The sequence below is a fragment of the Zophobas morio genome, unplaced genomic scaffold, assembly GCF_036711695.1.
Source record: "Zophobas morio isolate AGI-343-1 ecotype UQ-CSIRO unplaced genomic scaffold, CSIRO_AGI_Zmor_V1 ptg000030l, whole genome shotgun sequence".
Taxonomy (NCBI): Eukaryota; Metazoa; Arthropoda; class Insecta; order Coleoptera; family Tenebrionidae; genus Zophobas; species Zophobas morio.
In genome coordinates this window covers 14,659,627-14,679,286 of record NW_026972135.1, presented here as the reverse complement: position 1 = coordinate 14,679,286, position 19,660 = coordinate 14,659,627, and the positions used below count along the sequence as shown (strand labels likewise).

Here is a 19,660-nt window from a genome sequence, read left to right as displayed (position 1 = left end):
ATGTTATAAATCCTTCTGTGCGGCTGGTTACGGGTTCAATCCTAAAGACATAAATCAGGGATTTGCTTCAATATCTTGCCATCAAGTATCTACTGCTGATGAGTAATCCGCTTAAATATTTTTGGTACATTAAACCAACACTTACACAATTTACAACTGTGGGTTTGCATTACTCTATCTACTCCATCGTCGTCTTCACAATACCCTAATTTTACAACACCCATAAAACCTTGTAGTATCTGAGCCACTATACAAAAACAACTTAAATGGGATAAACAAGTTTTCTATACTGTACCATATACAGGCAGTCCCAAACTAATCTGCATGTCTTACATCTTAAATTGAGCACGGATATAAATATTGAAATTCTATGAACGCTGTTGTTTTTAATTTGAAAGGGGAAGCTTCAATTAGTACATTCCAGATATGACGCACACCACAAACCGATATTTTTTTAAATTGCATCGTATATTATATTTTTTTAAAGATTTTGATAGAGAGTTAAATAGTGATCACAGGGTTATAAGAAAAAAAAAAACACTTATATAAGTTCTATATGTTGTAATATGTAGTTTCATTTATATATTTAAATAACCCTTTTTGGAACATTTCGAAAGAGAGTAGGTAATACTTTATTTAACACAACTTCAATTGGTTCATATTTAAAAAATATTTTTTTGTAGACTATGAATAAAATAAACACCAAAGTGTTATACATCTAGATATATAATATATAATAAATGCGTCGTATTTTCATTGTGCTAAATTAAGGTTTCTTTTCCGACCCAAAATATCTGTATCCATTCTCAGAATATAAGGTCATAGAGTTTTATCTAGGACACTCTTATGGACACCTACTAAAAAAATTGGTCTAAAATTATTTCGATAGAACTCATGAAGTACAGGGGAACCAATACAGCTTCTTCTAAAAATTGTAAAATTTAATTTTGCGATTTTTTTTAAGGTACATAACCCTCATAATTTAAAACAAGCTGAACATTAAAAAACGAAATTATTTATTTTCGATCATCCACTTATTAGCAGTGTCGATATGAATTATTTTCAAAATTCAAGGAATTACCAACATGAAAACGCACTCATTTGGTCCACGAAAATGGGAAACGCTGGGTAAGTCTGCAATTCAACGAACGCCGCTGACTATGGGTGATAAAAAGGAAACACTTGTAATTTTAACCGAGACAAAAATCAGCACGGCTGCATATGTTATCTTTATTTCTGACAAGTGTTGTGCTAGACATAAGAATCGGTCCGTTCAATTTGCGTATTCTGTATACAGGATGACTCATTAAGTGGGCGGTCCTTGATATCGCGTTAATTATTTGACATAGAAAATACGTAAAAGCCAAAGTTATACGGTACTTTAGGAAGCATACATTAAAATTGATTTCGAATGTACACAGTAGGACATTTTTGAGGCATAGCACATTACTTGATTTTTTCAATAGAATAGGTACATATATACTTTTAAATATTCTCATTAGCCCGCGTCTAGGTTTTACAACCAATGTTTATTTTTGAAATTCTGACGCGACGTTGCGTTATTCCAACGCCATTGTTTGGCAAAGCAAGGTTTAAAAAAATCTCAATGTAATCTAATGTTACGAGTTACGTTGCAATATTTTATGCAGAGATAAACAAATGTACGCGCTTTATTATGGCATTTATTAGATACGATTTTAGTATGCGGAGTATTTATAAAACATATCTAAAACTTCATAATATTCAAATATCGATATCTAGATTTTTTTCAAATAGAATACCTGTATTTTATTATCGTATCTGACACTATTTTTTGTTCGTTCCTTCGATGTGTCAGTGTGTCTTTTAAAAAGTAAAACATCGCAAAAATTAGTTAATACAGAAAATATTTGAGAAAACAGAAACAGAATGATAATATGCAGTAATAAAATACGGGGTGTCCTGAGGAAACTCAAATATAAATATTTAAAGATCTAATAATTAAAAAATCTTTTACAAATACTCTATATGAGAAGATGTAATTTTAGTATATACCACAACAAAGAGTGTACCTTTTTTATGTCTCCACAAAATATTTAATCGCAGATTTTAGAAAGAACCCTATTGCGTTTTTGTCACGGCTAAAAAATTTCAAGAAAACTGAAACAACCTGCCAACGTAGCAATGGAATTTTAAATAGATTGTGGATATAAAGTCTAAAACGAGATAAATTAGAATATCTAAAAATATATAGGATGCACCATTTGAAAATACTAATTTGTCTGTTGCTCCTGAAAAATAGAACACTCTGTGTAGGTGAAAGTAATTTGCGTGTATGGTCCTCAAAAAACCGTACAACTTCCCTGTAGCTTCTGATAACTGATAACTAATGAGTAGAGTCCGAAATTTATGAGATTTGCATAATGATGACTGTTCATACTACACCTAAATGCTTTCGGATCTAGGCCAATTCGGTTAATAGGAATTGATTGACGCATATTAAATTTTGCATATTTTGCATGTATCAATATTTTTCACATATTTTCGTATCTTTTGCATATTTTCACATATTCTGCCAATTTTTAGATTTTCGAAGCATAACGCGAACTTTTTATTGCAAGTGTCGGCGCTTTTAACTTCTAAAGGTCGAAATCTATATACAAGATAATGTCTTTGGTTAAATCTCGAAAATTGTCAAAAACAATCGAAAATTTCAAAATGGGGTGTATTGAAAAATTGAGTTTTTAAAAAAGTTGCTTAAAAAATCCCAAACAATTCTCAGATATACATATATTTTAAAAGGAACTAGCCCCGCCCACCGACCCTTTCTTTTATTAGAGGGCATGTCATTTGCCAAAATCCGTCTTATTTTAGCAGGTACTAGCCCCGCTCACCCGCCCTCTCTGTTCTTAGAGGTATCTCATCTGCCAAAATCAGTTTTATCTTAGCAGGTATTAGCCACGGCCGCCCACCCTCTCTTTTTTAGAGGCTGTGTCATTTGCTATAATCGATCTTATTTTAGCCCGGCCACCTACCTTCTATTTTATTAGAAGGATCACGTTTGTCAAAATCAGTATTATCTTAGCAACTACTAAGTTTAACTTTTTCTTACAGCGTTCTGACTTAGCATTAAAAAAGTAAAGGGAAATGTAGGACAACTTATAAATAAAAAGTTTAAGGAAGTACTAGAAAAGAATCAAGGTTATATTTTGTTATCAAAGGTAGCTAAAATACATAATGGAGGTTCTAGTATTGAGGTTAACAGCACGAAATTTAATTAGCGCTCTTGTTTGCACCCATTACATCAGTGGATGTAGACAGGAGTTTCTTTACCTATAAACAAATTTTGTCTGATAGGTAACGTAATTTTTTAATTGAAAACATTGAATAACATATAGTTGCAAGTTATAATTTATAATATTAATGCCGACATTTAAGTGTTTTTTGATGTATCATTGTACCCGTTTTTTTTACAAATATTTTTTTTTTGTAAAATAAAGTTTTTAAAATATGGCACAATATTGTTTTAAATTAAACCTATAAGACTTATGGATACACTACCAGTTTATTGTATGCTCAATAAAAAAAAGTACAAAATGTATGTATATTTTTATAAAAAATTTTCATATTTTCGTAAAATTAAAACATATTTTCTTATTTTTTCTGCACATATATACACATATTTTGGCAAAATTTCGTGTATAAAATTCCGGACTCTACTAATGAGGTATCAAGGAGCGCAAGCTTAGTCACTTCCTGTGTAGAAACTTATATGTATGTATATTTTCAAACCTAAGATTTCAAAGCATTCGGCTTTGCAGTTTTTGATTTAATGTATCTAATATTTATTTTTTTGTATTTATTTTATTAATAACAAAATTTTGAGGAGATGGCGTGAACGTTCTTGATTTGACCAGTAAAATATATAAATTGCTTCATTCGTTAATTTTTTTGAGCCTTCGCTAATAAGTTATTATGCCATTGGCACGACGTTCACAAGTTACAAAGTTATGCGTCCGTCTTTTATAAGTACAATGTTCAGAATTTACAAACCATGGTGTTTCTTTTCACATTTAAGAGTTAAAATAAATGAATACTGAATAGAAAATCGTACATCATTTTAAAGTACAACGTTCGTCCACACTGCTAATGTATGGTATATGGTAAAAAATCCTAACGTTTGTGTAAAGTTACCTAGACAAACTTTCCCTTAGTTAAAAAGAAATAGGTATCGACTGTTAAAATACATGGAAAGGGGTATGCTATGCGTATCAATAAAATACATTGCCTAATTCATAATTTTTTTTGAGTTATCCTCTATAAGTAATCCTAAAAAATATTTATACATTTATAATATGATAAAATTTTAAGATGATGTCTTCATTCGTTTTGTTGGAGATATACGGATAAATTATGATTAACATGCTCGTGACAACCTTAAAAAGTTTGCAAGATTTCAAACCATTGGGTTTTGCAGTTTCAAAGTTAATTTGCAAAATGTTACTAAATTTTGATTTTTTTTTAATCTTTATGAATAGGCTGAAAACTTAACAGGGATTCATAAACCACAAGTGGATTTTATAAAATCTAACTTTCAGTATTGTAAATTTTGGAGATGACGTTATCGCATTGGTGGTGGAAATGGAGAGGCAAATTTTGGTTGGCGTTTTACTATCTAGAATCTACATGCTATTCCTAATATACATACAAAATTTGACAGCAATCGGTCGAGTAGTTTCAGAGATTATCTGTGGAACAAAAAACGACATAAACGACAGAGGGACAGACGGCAACGGGAGATCATTTTTTTCGGGTTCTCTGGATCATGAAACGTCGAGAAAACATGAAAGTAACAATTCGTCCAATGGATCCTCTTCCTTAGCTTACACCCGAGAAGTAGAAATCAAAGCTGATTCATAAACCTGAAGCACATATAGAAATGTGTTACTTTACAAAATTTAAATAATATTTAATTTGTAAAATTTTGAGATAACTAGACAAATTTTGTTAGTCATCTACACGAAATTCCAAAAATACATATAAAAGTTTATATCAAAATTTATTTAAATCAGTTCAGTAGTTTCGCAGATTATTTGTCATATATATATCGACATAGCTAGAGAGCAGACGGACAGACAAATTTTATAAAATAACCTACTTCTAAATTTGCGGTTTCTGAATCAGTCTTGAATTTTTATCCTTAACGTCTAGATTTTTGGAAAAAATTAAAATTTTCTCACAATTTACAACTTATCCATGAAACTGCAAAACACGAATTCTCGGAAATCTTGCAAATGTTTCAAAGGTATCGTAAGTAAAATTGATGACGTCATCGTCATTGCCGAATAAATCATAACTATCTAAAATATGCAAAACATTATGAGTCTATACTTGCAGTTTATCAATGCGTTTATATTTATTAGAATAGAGGTCACATGGCTAGAGTTTGTTATGAACAACTCCTCTGAAACATACGCAAAGCATGCGTATTTATTAGCACTTGAACACTCTATACAAATGATTATTTTAATTTGTAGGGTGTCTTCATAAGAAAATAATTTATTTTTTAAATTTTTCGAGAAGGCAGATAGGTTGGATTGTGCTTTAGGGGCGCGGGAAGCTCTGTCCAACGCCTTGTGTGCAGCTTTTTGTGCACCATTTTTTTATTATTCAGGATTAACCAAAGTCTCGGAATTGATAATGTGCATTAAAACTGATTAGAATATGAAGTTAATTCTTCAATATTGAAGTTTAGTATTGCTAAAATTTGTTCTTCAGTGGATTTCCAACAACGTGCCATCACGCTTATGTGTGATTTTTTTTAACACTCCGTGTAGTACAAAATAAAGAATTTATTAATGATATCTTGAATATTTTTCTCTACTTCGTTTTTTAAAAATTATTAATTTTGGGTTATTTCCCGGTAAACCGGAAGTGCAAAAAAATTGAAATGTCATAAATAAGTGTTTTACATTGTATCATGTACATTATGTCTCAGACGAAACTACGTGCCTTACATCTTTTCTTGACAACAAATATAAATAAATTCTGTGACCGCTGTTGTTTTTAACTTGAAAGGGGAAGCTTAATTTACTATACAAATCCCTATTTTTTTAAATTGCACGGTATATTATATTTTTTTACGGATTTTAATATACAGTAAAGTAGAGATTGCAGTGATATAAAACACTTATATGTGTTGTATTAGTTCCGATCATATGCGTAAATAACTCTTTTTCAAAACAGTTTGAAACAAAGTAGTACTTTATTTCACTCGTCTTGGATTTTTTCATATTTAGAAATATTTTTTTATCGATTAGAAATAAAATGATATATTTATATTATTGTATTCGCAATTGAATCATCTGTTAAAATCCTTTCAAAAATATATACCTTGCAATTTAAAAAAATTGAGATTTGCGTCACCCGCCAAAACCAATTATGTATGTGGTCTTATTTGTAATGTTCTGAATTAAACTTTCAAACTAAAAACAATAGCGTTTACCAAATTTCAATTTCTCTCCGTTCTGAGGATATGAGGCCCTGGATTTTATTTGGGACACCTCAGAGCACACCTACTAAAAAAAGTTGATACGAAAAAGATAACGGCGTTTCGGAAATTTTGACCAATCGTATATAGGTATGCCTTACTTCCTTTAAAAAATAAAAGCCAACGATGACACAGCAATTATGTTATGTTACACAATACTCAGGCGTTGGCATGAATGTATTTGTCTTATCATATTTATTTGAGTTTCCTTATTCAGCAAACAATGGAACAAAATTACTGCGTTGCAAGAGAAACGAGACATGTTGAAAATTGTGATATTGAAACGCTATAGTTACGAGTACAATAGTTCGTAAAAATTTACTTTTGCCCTAAAATGTTTTAGGAGGCGAGAGTGCAGTTACGAGCACCGACGCTCGTGAAATTTTTATCAGATGGGTAACCTTTATTTTAAACAATACATTTTTCTGCAGTGTTTCTATTTAAAATATTGCGTAACACTCCCAGCTGTGCAGCTGTGTTGCCACTATCAAGCACAGACAGCGCGGGAGGAATAACAAAAAATGCGATAGTGCGAAGGAGTGCGAACGAAGTCGATTTAGCGGGTGCTGCACCGACAATAATTTGCGATTGATGTCATTGGCAAATTAATTTGCGTTAAATTGAGTTGTGTTAAGTACAGTGGTGCAGTAAAGTTTTTCAACTTCTTATGTGTTGTGTGTGCAACGTGAATACGGAACAGGCACGTGTTATGTTGATTGAAAAAATGAAAATTATTCAAGAACAAAAAGAGCATTCAGGATTTATTCGCATTGAGCCTCTTCTGCATAAAAATTACCAGGAGCATCGGCGAGGACTGAAGAAAATGTTGGTATCAGAGGAGGCCAAGACCAGGTAAATTTATTTTTAATGTTTGCACGTAACGGTATGATCCAAAGTTTTCATCTAATTGTAAAAGGGAGGCTGTAAGTGGTGCATGTAGAATATGATAGAGGCAGAAAGACAATGTTTATTGGAAACGCTTATTAATCACTGCCTCCCTTTATGTAAAGACATTTAAGTCAGACGTTATTTTCATGGAACTTGTTGCAGAGTGGACGGTGAATTCATGTTCCAATTATTTTACATCGATAGATGCATTTCTGTTAATTTAAACATCATCAATTTTAAAGTTCGCAAAATAAATTCAGTAAAAGTTGCCAGTTCCTAATTTATCTTGTAAAGAAATCTTTCATTCTTTGAAATTACGATTAACACGGCAAAAAGCAATTCGTTACATGGTTTGCATGCGTAAATTTGAAAAAATAGTAAAAAATTATTTAGACAGAACTTTCCTCACCTATTATTATGAAATTGGATTCTGCGAATTTTATTTTTTCATGACAACGCCTATAAGTAAAAAGAAATGTATGCACTGTTGAAATTGCGAGTAAGGAAGGATACTTGGTGTATGTTTCAAGTGAGTTTTTCATAATAAAATTATGTGCTAACACTGCTAACGTCATGAAGTTTGTTGCAAAGTTGTATCAATTTGGATAGGTACCAGGGTTCAACAAAATCGGATTTTTTTCAATAAAATTAAATTCAATGTTCACTTTACGGTCACGATTTTTTTGGGCCATTTTACTTTTTCACTTATCTGGAATTAAAATTCAAAATTTAGAAGACATTGGTCTAAGGTTATTTAGTCAGAAATTTATCGGCCCAAGATGTACATTACAATATAATTCAGCTTTTTCCAAAAATTATAAAATTCCATTTTGCGAATTTTATTTTTGTGGCAGCGCCGAAAGTTATAATAAAGATCTTTGAAATTTTGCAATGTTTTAAGGCTATAAAGAGCATAAAAAATTTTGAGTCAAAATATATTTGCTTATCACCTCCAAAAAATTAATGACGTCACCCCAAAATTTTGCTGAATAAATCCTATCTAAAATGTACAAAATATGATGGGTCTCTTGCGATTTATTATTCCATTCATATTTTTTGGATTTGCATATACTGGGTGACCCAAAAAATTTATGAATGGGTAAATATATTTCATTGATTTAATCAGGAACTACACCGAATGCTTTGAAATATTGCAAATGTTTTAAGGTTCTAAAGAGCCTAATTAAATGTTTAGTAAAAATATTTTTGCTTATCACCTCCAAAAAATTGATGACGTCACCCCAAAATTTTGCTGAATAAATCCTATCTATCATGTACAAAATATGATGGGTCTCTTCTTGTGGTTTATCATTCCATTTATATTTTTTGGATTTGCGTATACAGGATGACCCAAAAAAATTAATGAATGCGTGAATTGATTTTATTGATTTAATCAGGAACTGCAGAACCGAATGCTTTGAAGTTTTGCAAATGTTTTAAGGTTATAAAGAGCATAAGAAATTTTTAGTCAAAATATATTTGCTTATCCCTTCCAAAAAATTGATGACGTCAGCTCAAAATTTTGCCGAATTATCCTATCTAAAATGTACAAAATACGATGAGTCTCTTCTTGTAATTTATCATTCCATTCATATTTTTTGGATCTGGTGATATACAGGGTAACTCAAAAAATTTTATGAATGCGCAAATTTATTTTGTTGAATTAATCAAGAACTACAAAACCGAATGCTTTGCAATCTAATGCAAAAAAAAACATAATAGGCATGCAGTCGTCACGTTTCCGACAGCGAGAGAAGTACTGTCTAAACTCTTTAGACCAATTTTTTTGTATTGTTTTAACTTTTTTTTTTTTCAAAAACCTATTCATAGCAAAATATAAGGATGGACTAACATGTCGTAGATGTAAAAGCATACTGTTTTGTACATTGTGAATAGGAAACACTCTTGAAATCATTAATTTTGTTGATAATATTTGTTAGTGTAAGTTAATCGGTTTTCTTAAAAAAATTACTGTTTCAGCTTCTAAATACACAATCCCGAATGGTGAACAAAGTGGTCCTTATGCCGATCGGAAGCTAAGTGAGGATGATTGTTATAATATACCCACGGACTACAGCAGGAGTAGCAGCGACGAGATTTCTGAAAGCCCACCCTTGACAAGAGTATCATTAAGATTTCAATTAAAACCTAGAAAACAAGGAAAGAAAGAATTCCTAAAAGATGTAAAGAGGTAAAATAAAATTTTTAAAATATGTAATCACATATTGCAATACTTTATAAAATGTTTATAAAAAATACGTAGTACAAATATATTTTGTAATTTCAGATGCGTGAATACCACCCCAAAGTACAAAAAGTTTGTCAAGAAAAAGATTCGGAATGGAAAGAAGATTATTGACGTTTCGTCGACAAGTAGATTATTTATCGAATGTACAGTTGACAATGTAGTCCAAAACGAAAGATAACTGTTAGGACCTCACATATACGGGAAACACACAATTTCGTAACTTGCCCTAACTGGAAGTACCTAATAGTGAAGCTGACGATTTGGAGAAATTTCGTGGAAAATTTTTAGAACTACAAGGGTATATTCAATCTGAGGATTATGATTTGAAAGATGTTACAGAATTTTGACGAAGACATATTAGCGAAAGAATTATTATGTAAGTATTGACTCAGAAGTTTAAGATCTAACAGATGATTTAAACATTTAGATAACATGTAAGGCTATAATTTTTTTTATTTTTTATGGTTGGGTTTTTGCATTTTTTATTGCAAGTTATTGAAATTGTATCGTTGTATCATGTAGGCACTGTTTTTATAACTTTATTTCGTTGTCGTCTCGCTGTAGGTTCCATTAGTTTAGTAACTCTAAAAATTTTGAATGTCATGTTTCAAAAATTAACGAATTAGGTCTACATTAATAATCAAACGATGTTATTATTTAGTGTCTTGATATTTCAAATAGTTAGGTAGTTAACAGCGCAAAAATGAGTCTCGTTAACATATTTCTTATATTCTATGAAGCAGTGATTTTGAATTAGGGCTCTTTAAATGTGCAGTTTGAAAAGTTTTTTTCATACAAACTTTTTACACCAAGTTAAAACAGATTTTACAATTTGAAATATTTCCTATTCGTAAATTTGTATTTGCATTAAAAAATATGCTTTTGATTTATATCTTTCAACGTGTTCATGTTTTCTCACTTGGTATTGATGCTGAGAAATCTGTAGAACATGGTGAATGCTTCAATTTTTTGCGACATAGTAAAAATGTTACGTGTCATTGTAATTTACTAAAAGTATTAGGGGAATAGGTAACAATAAATCTACGCAGTCAACGATATAAAAAAGTGTCTACATAATATGAGATGTTATTGTTATTGTTTCTAATAGAATCTTATTATTTAGCGGAGAAATCACCACTTCTTGATGTAGTAGTCGCAGGATCAAGGAAAACGGTACAAAAAAAAACAAGCATACAGAACACCAACAAAACAAGTAATGACAAGAAATTAAGTAAAGAAACAGAGTCTATTACAATGCTGATACTAGAACATTCCCAAGTAGAAACACCACATAAAAAGCCAAGAAATTCTCGAGGAAAACCAAGAATTCCGTCAACGGAACAACTTGAAGCAATAGTTTCTAATCCCTCTAAGAGGCAAAAATTAACGTAAGAAACTACTCTATTGCAAACAGTTTTTAAAACTTGATAGAAAACAAAAAAATATCTACTTTAAATTTCTGTATAACGAAACTAGTTCCTGTAAAGTATGATTAACCTCAATTCCTTTAACTTTTTTTTGGAATTCCTGGGTATGTTTTTTATTTTGTACCTTGATTATATATATTTTTAATATTCTTCAGTCGAGAACGTTTTTCAAACTGTTTTTAAAACTAAGTCGCCGTTTAATTGGATTCATTATCAAATTAAGGCCAGCTGCTAGGTCTTTTACATGTGATTTTCAGTACATATTCAGAAGGTAATATTTCCAATATTAATGGACGTATGGTCGTAAAATTTTAAATATAACATATCCACAACTTTCTCTACATAGCACAAGGTCAGTTTTTTTAAAAACAATTTAATCATCACCTTTTTTTAATGTAATTTATGCATTAACGTATCTTTCAAAATTAGTATCTCAATTATGTATGGAAATTGTAGAACACTGTGTTCAACACTGTTTTCAGTTGATAAAACTCCATCGTACCAAATACGTTGGAAATGAAACAGTCAAAATAAGCTTGTGTAGTAGAAGCTTTTAGATGCTTCTTTTTCTGTATCTCAGTTCCAACAAAAAAAGTGGACGATATGTCTGGTACGATTTCTAAAGTTTGGTAAGAAAAAAACGGTGAAAACCGGGTTCCAAAATTTCCATATATAATTGAGATATTGATTTTTTAAAACACGTGAAAGTTTCAACAAAATTTAAAAAATACATGAGATAACAAACTGTTTTAAAAAAATTCTCCTCGTATTATGTAGTGAAACTTGTGGACAGGTTACATTTAAATTTTTGTAACAGTAAATGTGTTAATAAGGGAGGTATTAAATTCTGAAAATATATTGACAATATCATAAGAACCAAACGTAGCGATTCATCATAATTGGAAGTATTTATGTACCTTTGGTTTTTTGGAATTCCTAGGTATATTTTATTTTCTACATTAATAGTTTTTTTTTAATATCTATTGTTCGTTCAGTTGAGAAAGTTTTTCAAGCTGTTCGTAAAAGTAGGTCATTGTATAGTTGCATTCAGTATCGAATTAACTGGAAATATTTATTTAGGTACCTTTAGTTTTTTGGAATTAAGTATATTTTTTTGTCTTCTACTTTAATTTTTTATAATAAAGTAGAAAAAGAATATTGTGCAATTGAATTCAGTAGAGATAGATATGTACGTAGTGTTGGTTTTTTTTTAATTTTATTTTTTACCTTAATCATTTTCTTAATATTCTTTAGTTGTAGGCCCATTTCGCCCTGGTTCACAAAAATTGTAGTTATATAGTAAAAACAAAAAAAATAAAAATAAAATGTTACGACAGTGATTGCTTTTTATTGCAGTATCAAACTTTGAAAATTGTAAATTTTCCCGAGTTAAATATTTGATATAGAGCTTATATCATAGTTACAAAATAGCATAGTGCCAAACTATGTGTATTGTGAGCTGCAGAAGTTTGTTCGGTTCTTTTTGAAATTCAGTATAGGGTACACTTATAAAGGCAACTTTTATTATAATATTTAAGTTATCTATTAAAAGTCAGGTACTTCTGTGAAAACTAATTCTTTGAACATGTTAAAAGTTCGTTTAATTTGAAAGACAATTCAACGCAGCCATAAACTAGCCGTAAGATGTGTGTAATTTAGTTAAAATTGTAACTGAACATTTTTGTGGCAAATGAAATTACCCAAACCGAACTCAAGAGAAATGGGTTTTATTAAGGCCAAAAAGTTGTAGTTGTTCAACGTTTGGTAGTAGAATATTAACAACAATTTTAGAACAGTCCTTACAAAAACATATTAAAGATTTACGAAGATAGAGTAATAAAAAAGTTTCAGTGTGTGCTTTTATTTATCTATTTAATTTTAAATAGTCGTTAAATATTGAAAAGTAATTCACTCTATTGGTGACTTTCATTTAAATTATGTTTAAAAGATATGGCTGTAAACATTGTAGTCGCTGTTTTCAATCTTCTTTAAGATCCTCCGAAAATTTCCTCGAATGTTGTCAGTGTTCGCGACTGTATTAATTTATTTAACTTTAAATGCAGTTTGTCAAAAGCTTCAGAACTCTCTTGATATATATCATATTGGATACAGTTTGTTAAATATTAAAATTACCCAAATCTGTGAAGTGAATGTCCTTTAACGTGTGTTTAAAAGATACAGTTGTGTAAAACTGCTTGCATAAAATATTAGCAGAAGTTCAAACCGTTGATAATACAGAGAGCAAACCAGTATGTCCACCTATCGGCACATAAGAGAAATGCAAACTCTAAAATCTTGCGAGAGCACACACCCGCAAGGGGTGAAGGGGGAACAAGCAGCATGCTCGTGTAAAGTAACCCACATCATTAATATTATTATTATTATTATTAATATCTTTCCCAACAGTAAGAAAAACCAATTAACAGGGAAAGATAATTAAATCAGGAAAATAATACATTGGATAACAATATTCACCAAAATTAAATACCATATTCATTTATTATGCAATCAACAATATTTGAAAATTTGTCTATTAAATCACACCTCATGGATATATTATTAAAGAAACGACACATACCAACTATAGGAGACATCATAAGCAAATTACTTCTGCAACTGGAGCAATAGAACATATTTTGTTGTCGAGTGGTGTATCTAGGTACCGAAAAGTTAATTGTACTAAGAAGCCATATGCAATCAATTTTGTTGTTAATCAAGTGTATTAAAAATCTAACATGAGAGATTATTATTCGCCTCGTATTGAGTGAAACAATATTAAACCTGCTCAATAGAAATGAATGGCAATAACCTCTTGAGGGATACACCCCACTCTCACGAAATGCCAAAAACTTTAGAAATCCTCTTTGGACACTCTCAATCTTCTGTATGTGGACTTTATACATGGAATGCCACACAACTGAACCATACTCCAATCTAGTTCTTACAAGTGAGAAAAACAGTATTTTTAAGGTTCTTATTTGGTGAAATTCTCTGGCATTTCTGTAAATAAAACCCAAAACTTTGTAAGCCTTAGTGACCATATTATCAATATGAGGGACAAATGTCAACTCAGAATCAAACAATACCCCAAGATCCATTACCGAGCCGACACGATTGATATTCACGTTATTAATGAGATAGTGAGATATAATAGGTGAGAGTTTACGAGAATAAGTAACAACCAAACATTTTCCGATATTCAAAAAAAGATGATTACTTAGACACCAATTTTGAATAGCATCTAGATCATTTTGAAGAGATTTACAATCCTCTATGGAATTTACAATTTTAAAGATTTTACAATCATCAGCATACAGCAATTTGTCACTTTTGATAACATCAGCAAGGTCATTTATAAACAATAAAAAGAGCAGAGGCCCTAAATTCGAGCCTTGGGGCACACCTGATGCGGGAAAAATTTTCTCCGACCTATGACAACGATACTCTACGTACTGAGATCTGCCAACCAAATATGATTCCAATAATGTAATCAGAGAATCCGAGAAACCAAAGTAATTTGATTTTTTTAGGAGCAAATAATAATCCAACTGGTCAAATGCTTTTTGGAAGTCCAGATAAATAGTATCAACTTAACGTTTGTTATCAACAGCCTCTATAGTAAATTGACTAAAACAGACCAAGTTCGTTACAGTCGAACGTTTCTCCATAAAACCGTGCTGATAAGGACTGATATATCTTTTAACCTCTCTATAAATGTATTTGTATAGAATACTTTCAAAAATTTTGGCAAAATTATTCAACAAAGAAATAGGTCGGTAGTTGGAAACATCTGCTAAATCCCCCTTTTTGAAGGAAGGACAGATTATTGCTGTTTCCAACTTAATGGAAAAGTGGATGTTTTTATAATTAAATTGAATATAAAAGCCAAGGGTTTGGCAAACACACAAGCACAGTCTTTTAGCAGGAAACTTGGGATTCCGTCAGGGCCCATAGTGAAACTATTCTTAGATTTTTTCAACGATGAAGAAACCTCATCTTCAGTGACAAGTGGCAGATTAATACATTCATTTGCATTAACATACTGATCGGTGAAATTAACAGGTTGTTTAGACGTGCAATACACTGAGTTAAAGTAATCCGCAAATGCGTTAACAATACAAACAGGACTATCAAGAGTACAATCATTATATTTCATTATGCCTGGAATTCTCGATAAACATTGATTGTAAAATATTGCAAGAATGTTGGAAAGAAATAAGAAAGGAACGGGGAAAACATGTTTGGAACGAAAGAGACAAGTATTTTGAACGAAAGGGATATGCATGTGAAGAAATAGAGAGAATGAGAGAAATGGGAAGGAGTATGAAAGAAGAACTGAGTGTGAGATAAGGATATAGATAAGCAAGAAGGCAGATCGAGAATATCGGAGTCTAAATACAATCTAGAGTCCTATAGAAAAATAGTAAAGGATGAAGTACCAAAGTACACACACAGAGAGAACGAACATTATTTAAAGTTTTAGGAAGAGCATGTCTAAGTTTCGAAGAACTTGAAACTCTCCCATGGGATTGTACAGCTTTGGTCAATTCAAGACCTCTCACATATGTCTCAGAGGACGTCCTAGATTTGGTTCCCTTAACACCAAAAATGTTTCTTTAAGATATTCAATAGTCTGGTGTAGTAGGTTTAGACAACAATGAAGCCGTACATCCTCGAAAAAGCTTCGGTACAAGAATAAATTAGAGATTAGAGATGGACTTACAGAAACGTTTCCGGAATGAATATCTTGGATAACTAATTTTGAGGTAATATAAAAGAAAATTTTCCCGACCAGTTAAAGTTAGAGATCTTGTCTTCATGGAACACGACCAGAAGAAACGAATAAATTGACCATTAGCACGAGTAGAAGAAACAATTCCTGGCAAAGCCGGAAATATTAGAGTTGTTAAGCTAAGAACCTCTTTAGGTCACTTAGTACGTCCTGTATAAAAGTTAGGTATATCTATTGGAAATAGAAAACGAAGACGAAAAATTGCTTCATGACGGTCGAAATTCATTATACGATCGATCAGAACCAACATCCGCAACGGACGATGACAAGACGATCCAGGTGACCAAATTGGGAAGAAAAGTAAGAAAACCTGACAGGTTAAATCTGTAACCCTACTCTACCAGAATAGCAATTCCCTTGGCGGCAGAATGAAAGAAATGCCGAGTTTACTGCATCTGTTGTTTATTTAATAGTTACTAGGAAATTTATGTGGAATATATTGATTCAGATTTGAACTTAGTTAACTGTATCTGCACCGCTTAAATATGTATTTACATACATCATGTTTCAATAAATGTTATAATACCATTATTATAAATTATTTGAAAGAAACGAATTATACACTTTTGCAGCAGTTAAAATTAATGCACGGTAATGTTTGTCTATTGGCATTAAATGAAAATAAGTGACATGATGCATTGAAGCAATGAAACTAAAACCCACAGTATGCTATTATTTTTGTCAAAAAGTAATTATGTCTCAGAAGACGACTTAGAATGTTAATACAGATGAATTAAATATTGTTTGTATATATTTATGTATTCATAAAATTTAAGACCCAAATTAAAAAGTGATTAATTAGATAGAGTCATTACCAAAATAGTTATTCATTAGACATGTATTGTACTGATATCGAATATCGATACAGTTACCTAATTGAAACAAACTGACTGTATTTGATATTCCGTGCAAACACAAAATGAGTCTCAGACTTTTGAAGCTTATTTTCAAATTTTATAGATTTTTGGGGATTACGCTTCCTTGTATTATTAACAAAATATCAATATGGCAAAAACTGTATTCTGTTTTTACTATAGTAGCAGTTTTTTCATGGGCAGTCGCTTCATTAGAACAAAGACAATTTTATCGCGGGGTTCTCCACATTAAAGCAGCTGTTTGCATTCTAATAGACATCGGTTTAATTATTTTTCAACTATATGTTGTTTTAAGTCCAATTTTTTTCAGAACTAGTCAATGGATCACTTTAATACGAAAACTACAACCGACAAAAGCTAATTCTACCCGAAACCAAGACACTAGGACCAAATTTCCCTTTTATTTGGGTTTTATCACGACACAATTGTACTATATATTTGTGATTGTTTATGCACTGTATAACTGGTCACAAGTTACTGTTTTTAATTATCTAACAGGATATGCAATCTTGTTGTTCCAATTTTACTACGTTTATTTGTATAATTTTCTACTAAGTTTAATTTTGAATATCATTTTGTCAAGGTACAAACATTTAAGTGCAATTCTCGATCAAAACTTGGAGCAAATGAAGAAAGGAAAATTTAAAGTTAAACAACTTCTAGACACGTTAAAAAAAATTCAGTGCTCCATATATGGCTTAAAGAAGACTGTCAATATTTTTAATGAAGTATTCGGCTGGGCTATGGTTCTAATAGTTGTGTTGTGGGGTTTACAATTATTAAATTATTTACATTATCTTTTTATGTCAAGCAAAGAGTTCGAATATCCTTTGGTATGGAAGGTTGTTTCGTCAGATATATTAATCGTGTCACTTAATGCGGTAAAAGTTCAATTAGGATCTGATAACATACTTAAATTTTTTTCAGATTGGTACAACGTCGATGATTCTAATGAGCGACTCGATTTCTAAAGAAGCAGAAAACATAATTAATGTGTCACTTCAAATGAGACGCTTTGCAGACGAAAAGGAACTTAAGACCACTCTGAAATATTTCACAAATTTTGTACTGAATAATTTTCCCACTGTATTAGCGGCAAAGTTTTTTGCTATAACTAGATCAACATTATTAGATGTATTAGGAATTGTTGTATCTTCATTTATTGTCATGATACAATTTGAAGCTAATAGATAAATGGAAAATGTGTCAAGAAATGAATCAATAATTAATTAATAAACTAAACTTACTTATTACAATTTGTTTAAGTCTGCTAGATGTTGGATCTCAGTTTGAGCTTGAGTTACTAGTTACTGCTCAAGCTAAAAACAAAAGTTGTCTTTGACCCACACTGAAATTGGCACCACCGTCTAACACTTCATTTGACAGACCAGTTGGGAAACTCGATACTAAATTTTTCAATTCAACTTCTTCCAAAGCGTCCCATAATAGAGAATATTGGTACTCATCGAAGAGGTTTACCTGATAGTACCGGAAAAAGTATTGCATCTTGAGGGATGGTGGTAATTCTTTGAATTGATGTCAGTCGGAATAAAACTGAAATTAAAGATTGTGTGTCCACAATGTTAATAAAGTTTAATTAAATAGTCTGATCTATTTTTATGTTTTTAGAAACGGATTGTTTGTATATATTTATGTATTCATCAAATTTCAGACCGAAATTAAAAACTAATTCATTAGATAGAGCCATTACCAAAACATTCATTAAATTCGTTAAATATGTACTCATATCGAATTTCGATACAATTGTCTAATTTAAGTAAGTATTTGCTTACCTGTAAATAAAAAATGAGTCTGAGACTTTTGAAGCTCATTTTCAAATATTATAAATTTTTGGGTATTACACTTCCTTGTGATATTAACAAAATATCAATATGGCAAAAACTGTATTCTATTTTTACTATAATAGCAGTATTTTTGGGGGCAGCCGCTTCATTAGAATAAAAAAACTTTTATCGTGGGGTTCTCCACATTAAAGCAGCTGTTTGCATTCTAATAGACATCGGTTTCATGATTTTTCAACTATATGTTGTTTTAAGTCCGATTTTTTTCAGAACTAGTCAGTGGATCACTTTAATACGAAAACTACAACCGACAAAAAATAATTTCAAACGAAACCAAGAGACTAGGACTAAATTTCCTTTTTATTTGGGTTTTCTCATGTCGCAGTTGTATTATATATTTGTCTCTGCATATGCAATTTATAACTTCTCACAAGTTACTATTTTGAATTATGTAGCAGGATATGGAATCTTACTGTTGCAATTCTACTACGTTTATTTGTATAATTTTTTACTATGTTTAATTTTAAACATCATTTTGTCAAGGTACAAACATTTAAGTGCAATTCTTGCTCAAAAATTGGATCAAATGAAGAAAGGAAATTTTAAAATTAAGCAAGTTTTAGACATATTAAAAAAGATTCAGAGCACCATATATGCCCTAAAGAAAACTGTCAATGTTTTTAATGAAATATTTGGCTGGGCTATGGTTCTAATAATAGTGTTATTGGGTCTACAGTTATTAAATTATCTACACTATTTGTTTATGTCAAGCAGAGAGTACGAATATCCTTTGGTGTGGAAAATTGTTTCGTCAGATATATTAATCGTTTCACTTAATGTGGTAAACGTTCAAATTATTGGTTAGGATAAATAACGTTCTTATTTTTTTTTAGATTAGTACAACGTCGATGATTCTAATGAGTGACGCAATTGCTAAAGAAGCAGAAAATATAATCAATGTATCCCTTTACATGAGACGTTTTGCAGAGGAAAAGGAACTCAAAAACTCCTTGCGACACTTCGCAAATTTTGTACTGAATAATTTTCCCACAGTATTAGCGGCAAAATTTTTTGCGATAACAAGATCAACGCTATTAGA

At 31.0% G+C, this 19,660-nt stretch overlaps 1 long non-coding RNA gene across 1 annotated transcript; it reads left to right on the top strand.

Moving 5' to 3' along the window:
* Positions 1 to 6,985: 6,985 nt before the first annotated feature.
* LOC135139040 (uncharacterized) lies at positions 6,986 to 11,836 on the top strand. Its single transcript, XR_010282106.1, has 4 exons — positions 6,986 to 7,381; positions 9,398 to 9,608; positions 9,705 to 10,041; positions 10,789 to 11,836. It is a non-coding gene; the product is annotated as an uncharacterized LOC135139040 (long non-coding RNA).
* Positions 11,837 to 19,660: the final 7,824 nt, after the last annotated feature.